Source organism: Hippopotamus amphibius, chromosome 13 (assembly GCF_030028045.1).
Source record: "Hippopotamus amphibius kiboko isolate mHipAmp2 chromosome 13, mHipAmp2.hap2, whole genome shotgun sequence".
Lineage (NCBI taxonomy): Eukaryota > Metazoa > Chordata > Mammalia > Artiodactyla > Hippopotamidae > Hippopotamus > Hippopotamus amphibius.
In genome coordinates this window covers 36797044-36816249 of record NC_080198.1, presented here as the reverse complement: position 1 = coordinate 36816249, position 19206 = coordinate 36797044, and the positions used below count along the sequence as shown (strand labels likewise).

At 36.5% G+C, this 19206-nt stretch overlaps 1 protein-coding gene and 1 pseudogene across 1 annotated transcript in view; both read left to right on the top strand.

Annotated features, from left to right (window-relative positions):
• The window catches only part of DOCK3 (dedicator of cytokinesis 3), a 432492-nt gene that overhangs the window by 105267 nt on the left and 308019 nt on the right, over window positions 1-19206 (top strand). The window lies entirely within an intron of this gene.
• Window positions 18048-18731, top strand: LOC130834992 (ferritin heavy chain-like; annotated as a pseudogene).

The following is a 19206-nucleotide window of genomic DNA, read 5'->3' as shown; positions in this document are numbered from 1 at the left end:
TTTGAGTTTATTTCTGTGTATGGTGTTAAAGAGTGTTCTAATTTCACTCTTTTACATGTAGCTGTCCAGTTTTCCCAGCACCATTTATTGAAGAGTCTGCCTTCTCTCCATTGTATATCCTTGGCTCCTTTGTCATAGATTAGTTGACCATAGGTGTGTGGGTTTATCTCTGGGCTTTCTATCTTGTTCCAATTGATCTGTATTTTTGGTTTTGTGCCAGTACCATACTGTCTTGATTACTGTAGCTTTGTAGTATAGGCTGAAGTCAGGGAGTATGTGACAAACCCACAGCAAACATCATTTTCAATGGTGAAAAGCTGAAAGCATTTCCTTTAAGATCAGGAACAAGACAAGGATATCTACTCTTAAAACTATTATTCAACATAATCTTGAAAGTTCTAGCCATGGCAATCAGGCAAGAAGAAGAAATAATAGGAATGCAGATTAGAAAAGAAGTAAAACTTTCAGTGTTTGCAGATGACATGATACTATACATGGAAAATCCTAAAGATGCCACCAGAAAACTACTAGAGGTATTCAGTGAGGTTGGTAAAGTTGCAAGATACAAAATTAATGCACAGAAATCTCTTGCATTCCTATACAGTAGCAACGAAAGATCAGAAAGAGAAATTAAGGAAACAATCCCATTCACCATTGCAACAAAAAGAGTCAAATACCTAGGAATAAGTCTACCTAAGGAGGTAAAAGACCTGTACTCAGAAAACTATAAGACACTGATAAAAGAAATCAAAGATGACACAAACAGATGGAGAGATATACCATGTTCTTCGACTGGAAGAATCAGTATTGTGAAAATGACTGTACTACCCAAAGCAATCTACAGATTCATTGCAATCCTTATCAAATCACCAGTGGCATTTTTCACAGAACTAGAACAAAAAAGCCTTAAAGTTTGTATGAAGACACAAAAGACCCCAAATAGCCAAAGCAATCATGTGGAAATTTCTGTTTGTATTTTATATTTATCTTAATTTGAGATTGTCGAAAGTTTAGAACTTGAGTAAATGAGAAATCGTGTAAATGATTGGAAAGCTGTAATTTGTGATATTACGTGTTACTCATTTATTTTTATTAACATTTGTGATCTTAGCCACCCCAGCAGCTTGCTTCCAATACTGGGGTTTGGGGATCAGTGTGGAGACAGTGGTCTTTGAAATTATTTTATTTTTGCGTTTAAAATATCAGTTGATGCACAGTGTGTGGCTTGAAAACCTTGTTGAGTGGGACATGAATGATGATACCCTTACAATATTATGTATTACTATACAGCAAAGCACCCCAAAATATAATGGACTAAAACTAGTCATCATTTTATATAGGTGATACCACCTGTAGCTACAGTTACCTGGGAGCTCAGCTGGCTGGAATGTGCAAAAGGGCTTACTTCACGTGTCTGGTATATTGACAGGGATGGCTGGAAGGCTGTCCTCAGCTGGATCACTAAAGTAACTAGGCTTCTGCATATTGTCACCTCAAGGTCTCTGTCTCTCCATGTGGATTCTCCAGCAGGGTAATCAGAATTCTATTTTAGAGTTAAGGGAAAATGCTCAGAATCTCATACCTATTTTCTAAGTTGTTTTTCCTGCAACAAAGTTGTGTAGAGCCTGTGCGAAAGGCTGTTTTGTAATTAATCTTAGCAATGATTTGATAAACTAATCAAAATGAGGAAACCTAATAACACTAATCCAGGGTGTTAGAGGGAATTCCCTGGCTGTCCAGCGGTTAGGACTCAGTGCTGTCATTGCAGTGGCCCGGGTTTAATCCCTGGTCAGGGAACTAAGATCGCACAAGCTGAGTGGCGCAGCCAAAAAAAAGAAACAAAGAAAGAGAAAAAAAGTGTTAGAGCTCATTTTGTCTGATCAGACTCCTTTAATTCTTTTTTTTTTTTTTAACTTTGGGCTAATATAGTACTTTTGAGCTTGTGTATTTTGGTAATACCAACTCCAGTCTAGAATCTTAGGTTACTGTAGCATTTATTAGCAACACATATGTATATACCTCTTGATAGCTCATATTTGTAGTCTTAAACTTAAAAAAATTAACAGATGGAAAGACAGTATTAACCAGATTTCATCCTGTGGTGGCTATGGAACTATGTTGAAAAATCTTTCATGTTTGTAAAAGATAATAATTTAGTGATTTTACACACATAGAATAATTTAAAAATGCATCCCTATATAGCTGTTACTTATCTTATTATTATGGTCACAGTAAGTAAAAGTTTCAATAGGTTTTTCATAGCTCTTAGTGGTTAAAGAAAAATGAAAAAGTTGACTTACTAAACTACGTTTTTAGTTATGCACAATTTATACTAATAATAAAGCTTGAAATAGTGTTCACCAAATAAAAGTGTCTGAACTAGATAGCATTCAGAAATATTAGTAAATGGTAAAACATTTCTTTGTATAAAAAATTTTACTATAAAATGCCCTTTCAGTTATATATTTTTGTGATCACATATTAAAATTGTACAGTTTAAGAGAAGTATAATATGCAGGTAATATGTACTACTGGATTTTATGAATTAATGAGTAGGAGAATAAGATAAAATTAAGAAGAAGAACAACAGATATTTGATGGCAATTTTGTGCCTTTTAGAAACTGTATGTCCAAGAGAAAAGGAATGAAATTCAAGAGTATTTATATTTACTTTCATTTTGTGGTTTCAGGATCAGTTTTTATACAGTAATTGTCAACTGGATACCTAGAATTCTGCCAGATAGGAACAAGACCTTAGTGAATGTTTTACACAGCAAAAACAGAGGTATAGAGAGGCATGAAATTGCAAGGCATGTTCAGGGAATGGTAAATATTCCAAACTGGCTAGGGCATGGTGAAGGAGAGTGATGGATGGTGAGGCAGGAAAGATACATTGGATCCATATTACAGAGTGTTGCATACCAAAGAATATAAGGAATGCTAAGGAATTTGGATTATGTCTCTTTGGCAACAGGGAATCTGGCGTTTCACAGAAGCAGAGATTCACTCTTGCCACACAGTATAACCATGAAATAGAGTTTATTGGAGAAATAGTAAACACCTGTTAGATACATATTTAAGTATTTATGGGCAATTTCTGAAATTTGCTCTAAAGTATTGCAATGGGTAAGAATACATATGTGGGGATTAATTAATCAAGATTGGCAAAACGTTGATCATTGTTGAAGCTGGGTGATATGTTCATGGAGGTTCAATATATTATTCTCTCTTATTTTGTATGTAATTTGAAATGGGTGTAACGTTATTATTTGTATAATTGTTAGAAATCAATGAGCTCATATGAAGCTCTTAACACAGTGCCTAGCATATGAGAACAGTACAATAAATATTTGTTTCTGTTGCTATAACAACAACTACCATGATAGCATAGGGCTGGAAATGAGACTTAAAGATTGCAAGCATCTTGGAGGACAGAAAAAGGGAATTAGCACGTGGAGTTTGAGAAATGGAGGTCATAGCTGGCTAAAGAAAAGAAACTTTTTAGAAAACAGAGTAATAAGTGATTTCAAGTACTGTGGAGTAGTCTTGTAGAATAGAGTGGGTACTGTCCTAGATATTCATGCTATTTATTTTTTAATGTCTGTAACATATTTAATGATGATCCCTCTTTCATTCTAGACTTTAGGGAGTTGTGTCCTCTCTTTTTCTTGGCCAAATCTATTTAGATTTTTGTTGTTTTGATCCTCTCAACTTAACTTTTGACTTAGAAGGGTCTTTTTTTTGGTCTATTTCACAGATCTCTTCATTCTATTCATTTTATTTGCTTTGGATTTACTTACTTTTTTTTTTTTTTAAGATATCTTCACTGGATATACAATTCTATTTAAATATGTTAGTTCATGGCCTTCTGGCTTTACAGTATTTCTAATTAGAAGTCTTTATTAATTCTTTGTTTTTTGTGCTATAGAGTTTTAAAATATTTGTTGTGTTTTTTATTTCTGGATGCTTTTATGATTTTATCTTTATCATTGTTTTGGGCAATTTGCCTATGATATATTTTGGTGTTCTGTGTATGTGTCTGTGTTCATCCAAATTTATATCATGGAGTTTCCTATATCTGTGGGTTTGTGTTTTTCATCTAGTTTAGAAAAGTTTTTAAATGATTTCCTGAAATATTGCTGCTTCTCTTTGGTTCTCCAGTTTCACATATGTTACACTGTTTTATATTATCTCAAAGATTTCTACTGCTATTTTAATTTATTTTTCAGTCTTTACCCCAGGTCTATTTGAATAGTTTTAATACTAGATGTTAAAGTGTGCTACTCTTTCTTTCACAGTATCTAATCTGCCATTAAATACCTGAAATGAACGTTTTCATTTATATGTTGTGTTTTTCAGTTGTTATTTCCATATTGTTTCATTTTGTATATTGATAGCACTTTTCTTATGTTGATGGTTTTTTAAAAATCCTGGAGAAATTTTAATAGCATTGTAAACTTCTGCTAGTTCCCATTTTATTTCATTTTTGGTCTCTCGCTATTGACTGCTTTTTCTTCTGGTTATGATTTAAATTTTTACATATCTGGAAATTTTTTTGTTTTGTTTTCTAGAATTTTGAAGTTATATTGTTGAATTTCTTGATCTGAATTTTGTTATCTAATGTTAAAAAAACTGAATTCATTTTTGCAGGCAGTTAATTTACTTGTAATTCAGCTTGATTCTTAAGGTTTGTTAGAGAGTACCTAGAGTAGCCTTTACTCTAGGGTTGTTTGACCTTATTTTTAACATGTAGTCTTACTGGATCTTTATTTGAAAACCCATGTGTTCAGTGAGCCCTTTCCACTGTGGTTGATTAGAAATTGAATGTGTACCAATCTTAGGTATGCTCTAGGAATTGTTCAGCTTGGAGCTGCCAATTGTTAGTTGCTCTTTTCTTTGCCACATGGAGTGTCACTCTGTGTAACTACAGCTTAGTTTTCACCTAATACTCAATGAAATCTCTCTGAAGAATTCTGTACTTCTTTCTCTTCATGATTCCCTTCTGTTCTCTGCCCCAAAGAATTCACCTCTCCCAGCCTTCTCCTACTAATGTTTGGCTTTTAATCTTAGTGACAGTGCCTTACTTTGTACTGTCACTCTCTGATCAATAAAGGCCACCAGGCAAAAAGCATTGGAAAATTGTAGGACTCATTTCTTTGTTTCTCTTCTCCCAAGATTGCATTCCTCTGCTGCTGAGTTTTCCAGTGTCTAAAAACATTTGCTACATATTTCAGACTTCTGGTTGTTTTTGATGGAGACAGATCCTGTTTTGTTGCTATTGTTGAGAAATAATCAGTAAGCAGTCTATGATAAGGAATAGAAGAGTTTTATTCGAGCCACGCTGAGGACCAGCCTGGAGTGTAGCCTCCACCAAGGAAGAAAGTACAGAGAAGAGGCATGGTTTTCAGCACAGTTTTTTTTTTTTTTTAATTTTTGTTAAGAACTTATTATTGAGATACAATTGACATACCATGAACTGCATATATTTAAAGTCAGCACAGTTTTATATCTTGTCAGAACAAAGAACTACATCAAACTTGACAGGGCTACGTTCCTTCAAGGTTTCAAAAGAGACAGATTAGCATGTACACAGTGAGTCCGTATGACTTTGGCATCCAGGAGGAAAACCTTATCTTTGAAGGAGTATTACCATTGGTGTCATAGGAAGGGAGGCATTTATCCCTATCTCAAAGTGGACATTCTTTTTACTTCTAGATAATGCATTCTTTTCTTTAATGGTTAAAGCAGATATGCAATGTATGTTTGACAGACTATAAGCCAGGCTGTTCTAGTTGACATAAAGTTCAGGCCAAATCATGTATAAGCCAAAATGGCTTCCCCATACCCCAGTATGCAAAAATTTCTTCCATCATTATACTTTATATTTGAGATGATTAAAGATTTATATGTACTTATAATAAATAATATAAACAGATCCAGTGTACCCTCTCCCTGATTTCCTCTATTGATAGCATCTTAGAAAACTGTAGTACCATATCAAAAGTAGGATATTGTTAACCAAGAATTCCGAGAATGTACACTTGGTTGAGGCCCCTCCCTGCAAAAAAAAAGTTTATTTGGGGTTAGGACTGCAGTCCAGGAAGCATAAATCCAAGACAGTGCTTGAATTGTGTTCCACTGGACTACAAAATGGGGGAAGCTTTTAAAGGCAAGATCCCAAAGTTACATAAATTGTTTGTCAAGAATTAGGATTGGACCAAAAGCAGCAGAATACACATACTTTTCAAGTGCACCTGGAACATTCTCCAGGATAGATCACATGATAGGCCACAAAATAAGCATCAGTAAATTTAAGAAAATTGAAATCACGTTGAGCATCTTTTCCAACCACAATGCTATGAGACTAGAAATCAACTACAAGAAAAAAATTCAGAAAACACAAATGCAGGGAGACTAAACAGTATGCTACTAAACAACTAGTGGATCACTGAAGAAATCAAAGAGGAAATAAAAATACCTAGAGACATGAAAATGAAAACAAGATGATCCAGAAGCCATGGGATACAAAAAAAGCAGTTCTAAGAAGGAAGTTTATAGCGATACAAGCTTACTTCAGGAAATATGAAAAATCTCAAATAAACAACCTAACCTTACACCTAAAGCAACTAGAGAGAGGAGGAAACAAAATCCAGAGTTAGTAGAAGGAAAGAAATCATAAAGATCAGGGCAGAAATAAATGAAATAGAGACTAAAAAAACAATAGAAATGATCAGTGAACTAAAAGCTGGTTCTTTGAAAAGATAAACAAAATAAATGAACCTTTAGCCAGACTCTCAAGAAAAAAAGGGAGAGCGCCTAAATTGATGAAGTCATAAATGAAAAAGAAGTTGCAACTGACACCACAGAAATTCAAAGGATCATAAGCAACTACTGTGAACTACTATATGCCAATAAAGTGGACAACCTAGAAGAAGTGGACAAATTCTTAGAAAGGTACAATCACCAGTAATGAAATTGCATCAGTTATTAAAAAGCTCCCAACAAACAAAAGTCCAGGACCAGATGGCTTCACAGGTGAATTCTACCAAACATTTAGAGAAGAGTTAACACCCACCCTTCTGATATTCCAGAAAATTGCAGAGGAGAGAACACTTCCAAACACTCTGTGAGGCCAGTATCACCCTGATATCAAAACCAGACAAAGATACCATAAAAAAGGAAAATTACAGACCAGTGTCACCAATGAACATCGATGCAAAAATCCTCAACAAAATATTAGCAAACTGACTCCAACAATACATCAAGAGGATCATACACCACGATCAAGTGGGATTTGTCCCAGGGATGCAAGGATTTTTCAGTATCCACAAATCAATCAATGTGATACACCACATTAACAAATTGAAGAATAAAAACCATATGATCATCTCACTAGAGGCAAAAAAAAAAAAAAAAGCTTTTGATAAAGTTCAACATCGTTTATGATAGAAGCTCTCCAGAAAGTTTCTGGAGAGGGCAAAGGGGGAACATACCTCAACATAGTAAAGGCCATATATGACGGACCCACAGCTAACTTCATACTCAGTGGTGAAAAGCTGAAAGCATTTTCTCTAAGATTAGGAACAAAACAAAGATGTCCCACTCTTACCACTTTTATTGAACATAGTTTTGGAAGTCCTAGCCACAGCAATCAGAGAAGAAAAAGAAAAGGAATCCAGATTGGAAAGAAATAAGTAAAACTGTCACTGTTTGCCGATGACATGATACTATACATAGAAAATCCTAAAGATGCCACCAGAAAACTACTAGAGCTCATCAATGAACTTCGTAAAGTTGCAGGATACAAAATCAATATACAGAAATGTGTTGCATTTCTGTATACTAACAATGAACTATTAGAAAGAGAAATTAAGGAGACAATCCCATTTACCATTGCTTCAAAAAGAATAAAATACCTAGGTATAAACCTACCCAGGGTGGTAAAAGACCTGTGCTTGGAAAACTATGAGACACTGATGAAAAAAATTGAAGATGACACAAACAAATGGAAAGATATATACCATGCTCTTGGATTGAGAGAATTAATATTGTTAAAATGTCTATACTATCCAAAGCAATCTAGAGATTCAGCGCGATCCCTATCAAAATACCAGTGGCATTTTTCACAGAACTAGAATAAATAATTTTAAACTTTATATGGAAACACAAAAGACCCTGAATAGCCAAAACAACCCTGAAAAAGAAGAACAGAGCTGGAGGGATCATGCTCCCTGACTTCAGTCTATATTACAAAGCTGCAGTAATCAAAATAGCATGGTACTATTTTGTACAAAATAGTATGGTACTGGCACAAAACCAGACAAATGGATCAATGGAACAAAATAGATAGCCTGGAAGTAAATCCACACACTTTTGGTCAATTAATCTACGATAAATGAGGCAAGAATATACAATGGAGAAAAGACAGTAACTTCAGATATTGGTGTAGGGAAAACTGGACAGCTCCATGTAATAAATGTAATTAGAACATTCTCTAACATCATATATAAAAATAAAACTCAAAATGGATTAAATGTGAGACTGGATACTATAAAACTCCTAGAGGAAAATACGGGCAGAACACTCTTCGACATACATTGCAGCAGTATTTTTTTGGATCTGTCTCCTAAAACAAAGGAAACAAAAGCAAAAATAAGCAAAGGGGACTTAGTTAAACTTAAAAGCGTTTGCACAGCAGAGGAAACCATCAACAAAACGAAAAGACATCCTACTGAATAGAAGATATTTGCAAATGATATGACTGATAAGGGTTAATATCTAACATATATAAACAGCTCATGCAACTCAACATCAAAAAAAATCCAATTAAAAAATGGGCAGAAGAAATTAGATGGCCAGCAGGCACAACATCACTAATAATCAGGGAAATGTTGAGTTTGTCAAATGCATTTTCCTCATTTATTGAGATGATCATATGATTTTATCCTTCATTTTGTTAATACGGTGTGTCACACTTATGATTTGCATATATGGAACTATCCTTGCATTTGACTGATAAATCCAACTTAATAACAGTGTATGATTCTTTTAATGTCATGTTGAAATTGATTTGCTTATCTTTTGTTGAGAATTTTTTGCATCTATGTTCATCAGAATATTGACCTGTAATTTTCTTTTCTTGTGTTGTCCTTGTCTGGCTTTGATATCAAGGTAATGCTGGCTTTGTAAAATGAGTTGGAATTGTTCCCTTTTATTAAGTTCTTTTGGAAGACTCTGGGAAGAATTAGAATTCTTCTTTAAATTTTTGTAGAACTCACCAGTGAAACCATCTGGTACTGAATGTTTCTTTGTTGAGAGGTTTTAAATTACTGATTGTCTCCTTGTTTATAATTGATTTGTTCAGATTTTCTCTGTCTTTATGATTCAGTCTTGGTAGGTCATCCAGTTTGTGGACATATGATTGTTCATAGTAGTCTCTAACAATCCTTTGTATTTTTGTTGTGTCAGTTGTAGTGTCTCCTCTTTCATTTTTGATTTTATTTATTTTATTATTTTCTCTTTTTTCTTTATTAGTCTAAAAGTTTTTCAATTTTGTTTTTTTTCCAAAAACTAGGTCTTAATTTCTTTGATCTTTTCTGTTTTTCAAAGTTTATTTTATGTTTATTATCATTTATTCTCTGATCTTTGTATAGCCTTCTTTTTGCTAATTTTGGGCTTTATTTGTTCTTTTTCATTTCCTTGAGATATAAAGTTAGGTTGTGTTTTTGAGGTTTTCCTTTTTTTCTTAATATAGGCATTTATCACTATAAACTTTCATCTTAGAAATGCTTTTTCTGCATCGTATGAATTTTCATATGTAGTGTTTCCATTTTTACTTGTGTCGTTATTTTTTTGATTTCTCTTTTGCTTCCTACTTTGATACATTGGTTTTTCAGGATGGTGTGGTTTTATTTCTACATATTTCTTTCTATTCCAGTTTCCTTCCTGTTATTTATTTCTAGTTTCATATTATTGTTTTTAGAAAAGATATAATTTCAGTTTTTTGATTTTGTTAAGACTTGAGCTGGTTTTGTGACCTAACATGTTATCTCTCCTGGAGAATATTCCATGTGTGTAGGAGAAGAATGTGTCTTCTGCTGCTGTTGGATAGAATGTTCTGTGTATTTCTGATCATTTGGTTTAAAGTATAATTTACATCTGATGATTTCTTATTGATTTTCTGGTTTTAAGGTCTATCCCATGTTGAAAGTGTATATTGAAATCCCTTACTATTTTTGTATTGTTGTCTCTTTCTCCCTTCAGATCTGTTAGTATTTAATATATTTAGGTGCTCTGCTGTTTGGTGCATATGTATTTACAATTTTTATAGTCTCATGATAAATTAACCCCTTCATCATTAAGTAATCACTCTTTATCCAGTCTGGTTTTTGACTTGAAGTCTATTGTGTCTGATATAGGTATAGCTACCCCTGTTGTCTTTTGATTTACATTTGCATGGAATATCTTTTTCTATTTCTTCCTTTTGAGCCTATGTTTATTCTTAATGGTGAGTTGAATTTCTTGTAGGCAGCATGTAGGTGGGCTATATTTTTAAATCCATTCAGTGACTGTATGCCTTTTGATTGGTGAATTTAATTCACTTACTAATGCCATCCTTTTATGTATTACTGCAGATTTTTCTTTGTGGTTGCCATGAGGTTTATAGAAGACATTAGTCTGTTTTATTACACTGATAACATCTTAACTTCAAACACATATAAAAACTCTGCCCGTTTATTCCTCTTTTCCACATTTTATATTTGTCACAATTTACATCCTATATATCCATTGACAAATTGTTGTAGCTATAGTTATTTTAAGTTCTTTTGTCCTTTAACCTTTATAGTAGTGTTAATTGATTAATATGCTGCCTTATTAGAGTATTCTGAATTTAGCTATATATTTATCACTGTGTTTTGTATTTTCACATGTTTTAATGTTACTAATTAGTGTCCTTTAATTTCAGGTTAAGAATTTCTTTCATCATTTCTTATAAGGCAGGTTTAGTAGTGATGAACTGTTTCAGTTTTTGTTTGTCTTGGAAAGTCATTTCTCCAATTTTGAAAGACATCTTTGCCAGCAGAGTGTTCTTAGTTGGCAGTTTTTTTCTTTCAGTACTTTGAATGTGTTATTCTACTATCTCCTCGTCTGGCATATCTGCTGAATACTGCTAATAGCCTTATGGAGGTTACCTGTTGCTTTTTTCTCTTTTTGCTTTTGAAATTCTCTTTGTCTTGGATTTGAGTCAGTTTTATTATAATGTGTCTTGAAATTGATCTTTTTGGATTGAATATTTTTGGGGACCTAGCTTCATGAACTTGGATGTCCAAATCTCTCCCAAGATTTGGGAAGTTCACAACCATTATTTCTTTAAATAAGCCCTCTAGCCCTTTCTCCCACCCTTGTTTTTCTGGAACTGCAATACTACATAGATTGTTTCCCCTTATGGTATTCGTTAATTCATATGGACTTTTCTCAGTCTTTTAAAATTTTTTCTTTTGTTGAATTCTGACTGGATGGTTTCAGGGTTCCTGTGTTCAGTCTCACTAAGTTTTTTTCTTTTCTGTAATTTGCTGCTAACATTCTCTGTTGCATTTTTCATTAAATTCATTGTAATCTTCAGTACCAGAATTTCCGTTTGGTTCTTTTTTATGATTTCTATACATCTTTTAAACTTATTTGTGTATTATTTCCTTGATTGCATTGAATGGCCTTTCTGTGTTTTGTTGTAGTTTGTTGAGCTTTCTTAAAACAACTATTTTGACTTTTTAATTGGACACATCACAGATTCATTTCTTTGCAGTTGGTTACTGGAAAATTATTGTGTTCCCTTTTTATGGTAACATGTTTCCTTTATTTTTCATGTTCCTTGAAGTCTTGCATTGCTGTCTTTCCATTTGAAGAAGCAGTCACCTCCTCCATTTTTACTCACTGTTTTCAGTAGGGAAGTATCTTCTGTCAGCCCTGCTGGTTATTCTGAGGCTTTGTTAGACCTTTGCTATGTATGCATCTACTCCGCACTTCTTGTTCTCTTTTGGAGTGGAAGTCTTAAGATTGTATGCTTTTTCTCAGTCCTACAAAGTCAGGCTGGTTGCTACCAGTCCCTTGCTTGCTTCATCTAGGGTGGTGCATGCTTAAGTTTGTGTGCTTTCTGCCAGTTCTGCAGAATTGAATGGCTTTCTGCATGTGCTTAGTAGCCATGTACAAAGGCTTGCACTCATTGCTACGCTTGGTTGTGCACCCAGGGACCTGGCCAAAGAGTTAGGGAGTGTGTGTTGGATGTATGCAGAGCATTGGGGATGTTCATGGGCCAGTTGGGAAGATCTGCAGGTGTGATGCATCTCCGTTGGCTCACGGACAGGCTTCCTGATGGAGTCCATGAAGTGATTAGTAGGATCCATGTCCCTTTGATGCCCTTTGATCTTCCTGGTTCTTGGTATGACGAGTGATTTTCAACTGAAGCCTTGACCTTTGGGTATTATGTTATGAGACTCTGCATTTTATTTAAACCTTCAGTTTTACCTGTTTTTGGGGTGTGTGTGTGTGTGTGTGTGTGTGTGTGTGTGAGTGACAGTACTTCTTGCAGGGGAAAGAGGCGTTTTACATCATTACTGCCAAGGGGATTTGAAGCCCATGTTTCCCACTCAGCCTCTGTTGACACTGAAGGGTGCAGGTTCCTTGTTTTTCCTTGTGTGAGAATTCTAGCTTGCTACTAGTCCTCCATTGAATATTTACTGGTTGGAAGGCATTATAGTTCCTCCTTACTGCTCCCCATGTGGCCTTCAGTGACACTAGGAGGAGGGTGGTGGTCTTGTTATTTCTGAGTGATGGCGAAAGTCTCAGCTCTCCCCTTGGCCTCTTCTGATACCACCACAGCAGGGTGATGGAGGGACTCTCATTAATGCTTGTTAGGGGTGGAAGTTCAGGTGCCCCAAGTAGTCTCCACTGCCACTAAGTGTTGGTGGCTTGTTATTGCCTACTGGCATAGAAGGTCTTGGCTCCCAACTTGGTTTTCTCTGATACTACACCAGTTTGGGCGCCTCATTACAGCCTGATGAGGGTCAAAGTTCAAATTCTCCAATTGACCTTGCTTGTGTGGGTAGGAGTTGGGCAACTGCTTTTTTAGGGGGTATTTGGAAGCAGTATCATAGTTGTTGTCGAAAAGTTTTTTGTTTTGATAGGTGTATCCTTTCCTGGTCCTTAAACTAGAAAGAACAGACTTTTTTGGGTTTTTTTTTGTTTGTGCCTTTTGATGTTTCCAGATTTTTCTGCTTCAAGTAGTGAATACATAAGGCAAAAGAAAATCTAGGGAATTCATCGCTGTGCTATTTCTTGCATCTCAACCCCAGTTGGTTTGCCTTCTTCTCTTCACCTTTCACAGTCTTCCAGTTTTTAAAAGTATTTTTATGTCCAGTTGTATATATATATATATGACATATGATGTGTATTTTTATGTATATTTTATGTATCCATGTCCATATCCATGTTATATATATAATGACCAGAGTTTTACATTGTACTTAGCAGGAGGAAGAGTGAAAAATATGTCTTCTTCCATCTTCTTAGAAGTATATGCTAATTCTGTGTTTTGTAAACTTTTTACTATTAATTTTTCCCTTACAGATAACCAGTTATCATCATTTAGGTTTGGTTATACCTGGTTGTGTGTTTTATTCCAAGTCCCATATTTTCCCATATTAGATTTCTCTGTTGGTATACATTATAGTTTATTATGAGCCAGTATATAAAATGCATTACTAGTGGCCTTTTAAAAATATTTATTTATTTATTTATTGGCTGCATTGGGTCTTCGTTACATCATGCAGTTTTTCTCTAGTTGTGATGATTGGGGGCTACTCTTCATTGCAGTATGCGGGCTTCTGAGTGCGGTGGCTTCTCTTGTTGCAGAGCACTGGCTCTAGGTGCACTTCAATAGTCATGGCACGTAGGTTCAGTAGTTGTGGCTCTTAGGCTCTAAAGCATGGGCTTCAGTAGTTGTGGCACATGGACTTAGTTGCTCTGCGACATGTGGGATCTTCCTGGACCAGGGCTCGAACCCGTGTCCCCTGTATTGGCAGGTGGATTCTTAACCACTGCACCACCAGAAAGGTCCCTTGATGTCTGTGGTAACCACAAAGCAAAAATCTACAGTAGATTCACAAAAGATAAAGTTATGAGAATCAAAGCATACCACAGCGGAAAAATCATTAGTTCACAAAGGGAGGCAGCAGGAGAGGAAGAAAGGAATAAGGGAACTATAAAACAGCCAGAAACAATTAACAAGATGGCATTAGTAAGTCTTTACTTATCAATAATTACTCTAAATGTAAATGGATTGACTTCTCCAATCAAAAGTCCTAGAGTGGCTGGATGTATTAAAGAATACAAGACCCAACTAATATGTTGCCTACAAGAGACTTCAGCTTTAAGGACACATGTAGGTTGAAAGTTAAGGTATGAAAAAAGATATTTCATGGAAGTGCAAACTAATAGAGAGCCCAAGTAGCTATTATATAGCCAAAAGAACTTTATATCAGACAAAAAAACTTTAAGCCAAAAATTAACTAAATAACAAAGAAGGTCATTATATAATGATAAAAGGGTCAATTTATCAAGAAGATATAACAGTCATAACTATATGTTCACCCAAAATGGAGCCCCCAAATATATTAAGCAAATACTAATAGATATTAGGGGGAAAGTAGATAATACAGTAATAATAGGGGCCTTCAGAACCCCATTTTCAGCACAGGATAGATCATCCAGACAGAAAATCAAGAGGAAATATTGGACTTGAACTATATTTTAGACCAGATATACCTAACAGACATGTATAGAACACTCCATCCATCAGCAGCAGAATACATGTTCTTCCCAATTTTAAATGGTACATTCTTCAGAATAGGCCATATAGTAAGACTTCAGCAAATTTAAGAAGATTGAAATCATACCATGTATCTTATCTGACCACAATGGTGTGAAACTAGAAATCAATAACAGCAAGAGAACTGGAAAATTCACAAATATGTGGAAATAAACAACACATTCTGAACAACCAATGGACCAAAGAAGAGATAAAAAAAAATCTCCACACAAATGAAAACAGAAACACAGTACACCAAAACCTATGGGATACTGCAAAAGCAGTTTGAAGAGGGAAGTTTGTAGTGATAAATGCCTACAGTAGGATAAAAGAAAGATGTTAGATAAACAATCTTACTTTATAACTGAAGAAATTATAAGAAAGAAGAAACTGTGCCGAGATCTAGCAGAATCAAGGAAATAATAAAGATCAGGGTGGAAATAAATGAAAAAGAGACCAAAAAATAAGAGAAAAGAGCAGTGAAACTAAGAGCTGGTTCTTTCAAAAGATAAACAATGTTGACTGAGGGAAAAGAAGACTTAAAATGAGAAATGAAAGAGGAGGCATTAAAAATGATACCACAGAAATACAGAGGATTATAAGAGACTACTATAGTAGTTGTATGCTAACAAATTAGACAACCTAGAAGAAATGGATAAATTCCTAGAAACTTACAACCTATTAAGAATGAATCAGGAAGAACTAGAACATCTGAATAGAGATTGGTTCAAGATGGCAGAGTAGAAGGATGTGCGCTCATTCCCTCTCGCGAGAGCACTGGAATCACAACTAACTGCTGAACAGTTATTGACGGGAAGACACTGGAACTCACCAAAAAAGATACCCCACATCCACAGACAAAGGGGAAGCTGCAGTGAGATGATAGAAGGGGTGCAGTCGTGATAAAATCAAATCCCATAATTGCTGGGTGGGCAGCTCACAAACTGGGGAACAATTATACCAAAGAAGTCTACCCACTGGAGTGAGGTTCTGAGCCCCACGTCAGGCTTCCCAACCTAGGGGTCTGGCAATGGGAGGAGGAATCCCCAGAGAATCAGATTTTGAAGGCTAGCAGGATTTGGTTGCAGGACTTCTACAGGATTAGGGGAAACAGAGACTCCACTCTCGGAGGACACACACAAAGTAGTATGCACACCAGGACCCAGGGGAAGGAGCCAGTGATCCCACAGGAGATTGAACCAGATCTACCTGCTAGTGTTGGAGGGCTCCTGCACAGGCAGGGGGTGACTGTGGCTCACCGTGTGGACAGGGACACTGGCAGTAGAAGTTCTGTGAAGTACTCATTGGTGTGAGCCCTCCTGGAATCCACCATTAGCCCTGCCAAAGAGCCTGTAGGCTCCAGGGTTGGGTTGCCTCAGGCCAAACAACCAACAGTGAGGGAACTCAGCCCCACCCATCATCAGACAAACAGATTAAAGGTTTACTGAGCTCTGCCCGCAAGAGCAGCACCCAGCTCTACCCACCACCAGTTCTTCCCATCAGGAAGCATGCACAAGCCTCTTAGATAGCCTCATCCACCAGAGGACAGACAGCAGTAGCAAGAATAACTATAATCCTGCAGCCTTCAGAAGGAAAACCAAAATCACAGAAAGATAGACAAGATGAAAAGGCAGAGGACTTTGTACCAGATGAAGGAATAAGATAAAACCCCAGAAAAACAACTAAGTGAAGTGGAGATAGGCAACCTTCCAGAAAAAGAATTCAGAATAATGATAGTGAAGATGATCCAAGACCTTGGAGAAAGAATGGATGCAAAGATCAAAAAGTCGCAAGAAATGTTTAACAAAGACCTAGAAGAATTAAAGAACAAACAAACAGAAATAAGCAATACAATAACCAAAATGAAAAATACACTAGAAGGAATCAGTAACAGAATAACTGAGGCAGAAGAATGGATAAGTGACCTCGAAGGCAGAATGGTGGAAATCACTGTCATGGAATAGAAAAAAGAATAAAGAAAATACGATGAAAAGAAATGAAGAAAGCCTAAGAGACCTCCGGGACAACATTAAACACACCAACATTTGCATTATAGGGGTCCCAGAAGGAGAATAGAGAGAAAGGACCCAAGAAAATGTTTCAAGAGATTGTAGTTGAAAACTTCCATAACATGGGGAAGGAAATAGCCACCCAAGTCCAGGAAGCCCAGGCAGAATAAACCCAAGGAGAAACACGCCAAGACACATAGTAATCAAATTGACAAAAATTAAAGACAAAAAATATTAAAAGCAACAAGGGAAAAATGACAGATAACATACAAGGGAACACCCATGAGGTTAACAGCTGATTTCTAGCAGAAACTCTGCAAACCAGAAGGGAGTGTCACGATATATTGAAAGTGATGAAAGGGAAGAAACTTCAACCAAGAATACTCTACCCAGCAAGGGTCTCATTCAGATTCGATGGAGAGATCAAAAACTTTACAGACAAGCAACAGCTAAGAGAATTCAGCACCACCAAACCAGCCCTACAACAGATGCTAAAGGAACTTCTCCAAGTGGGAAACATAAGAGAAGAAAAGGACCTACAAAAACAAACCCAAAACAATTAAGAAAATGGTAATAGGAACATACATACTGATAATTACCTTAAATGTGAGTGGATTAAATGCTCCAACCAAAAGACACATACTGGCTGAATGGATACAAAAACAAGACCCATATATATGCTGTCTACAAGAGACCCACTTCAGACCTAGGGACACGTACAGACTGAAAGTGAGGAGATGAAAAAAGACATTCCATGCAAATGGAAATCAGAAGAAAGCTGGAGTAGCAATACACATATCAGATAAAAGAGATTTTAAAATAAAGAATGTTGCAAGAGACAAGGAAGGACACAGTGATCAAGGGATCAGTCCAAGAAGAAGATATAACAGTTATAAATATACATGCACCCAATATAGGAGCATCCCAAGACATAAGGCAAAGGCTAGCAACTATAAAAAAGGAAATCACAGTCTTCGCGGAGAGTTGCTGCGGTTTCCTGCTTCAACAGTGCTTGGACGGAACCTGGCACTCGTCCCCCCCACTCCCTTCTCTGGCCGGCCACTCAGAGCCAGCCCTTGCTACCACCTTGCCTCACAGCGCCCTCTGACCACCCAAGGTCCCCACTGCCACTCCAGTGCCACGCAGCCGCCACCGCCTTTCCTCAGCTGCCTGCCATGACGACTGCGTCCCCCTCGCAGGTGCGACAGAATTACCACCAGGACTTGGAGGCTGTCATCAACCACCAGATCAACCTGGAGCTCTATGCCTCCTACGTCTACCTATCCATGTCATACTGTTTTGACCGTGATGATGTGGCTTTGAAGAACTTTGCCAAATACTTTCTTCACCAATCTCGTGAAGAAAGGAAACATGCTGAGAAACTGATGAAGCTGCAGAACCAAAGAGGTGGCCAAATCTTCCTTCATGATATCAAGTAACCAGGCTGTGACGACTGGGAGAATGGGCTGAATGCAATGGAATGTGTGCTACACTTGGAAAAAAATGTGAATCAGGCACTACTGGAACTACACAAACTGGCCACTGACAAAAATGACCCCCATTTGTGTGACTTCATTGAGACTCATTACCTGAATGAGCAGGTGAAATCCATCAAAGAATTGGGTGACCACGTAACCAACTTGCTCAAGATGGGGGCCCCTGGATGTGGCATGGCAGAGTATCTCTTTGACAAGCACACCCTGGGAAGCAGTGATGGTGAGAGCTAAGCCTTAGGCTGGCTTCCCGTAGCCACAGGGGTGACTTCCCTGGTCACCAAGGCACTGCATGCATGTTTGGGCTACCTTTACCTTTTCTGTAAGTTGTACCAAAACATCTACAAGCTCTTACCTTAGTACCATTCCTTCAAATAAAGTAATTTGGTAACCCCCCCCCCCAAAAAAAAGGGAAATAAACGGTAACACAATAATAGTGGGGGACTTGAACACCTTACTTACACCAATGGGTATATCATCCAGACAGAAAATTCACAAGGAAACGAAAACTTTAAATGACACAGTAGACCAGATAGATTTAATTGATATTTATAGGGCATTCCATCTGAAAACAGCAGATTACACTTTCTTCTCAAGTGCTCATGGAACATTCTCCAAGATAGATCACATCTTGGGTCACAAATCAAGCCTCGGTAAATTTAAGAAAATTGAAATCGTATCAAGCATCTTTTCCAACCACAACCACAATTACAGGAAAAATCCCTGTAAAAAACACAAACACACGGAAGCTAAACAATACGGTACTAAATAATCAAGATATCACTGAAGAAATCACAGAGGAAATAAAAAAATACCTAGAGACAAATGACAATGAAAACAT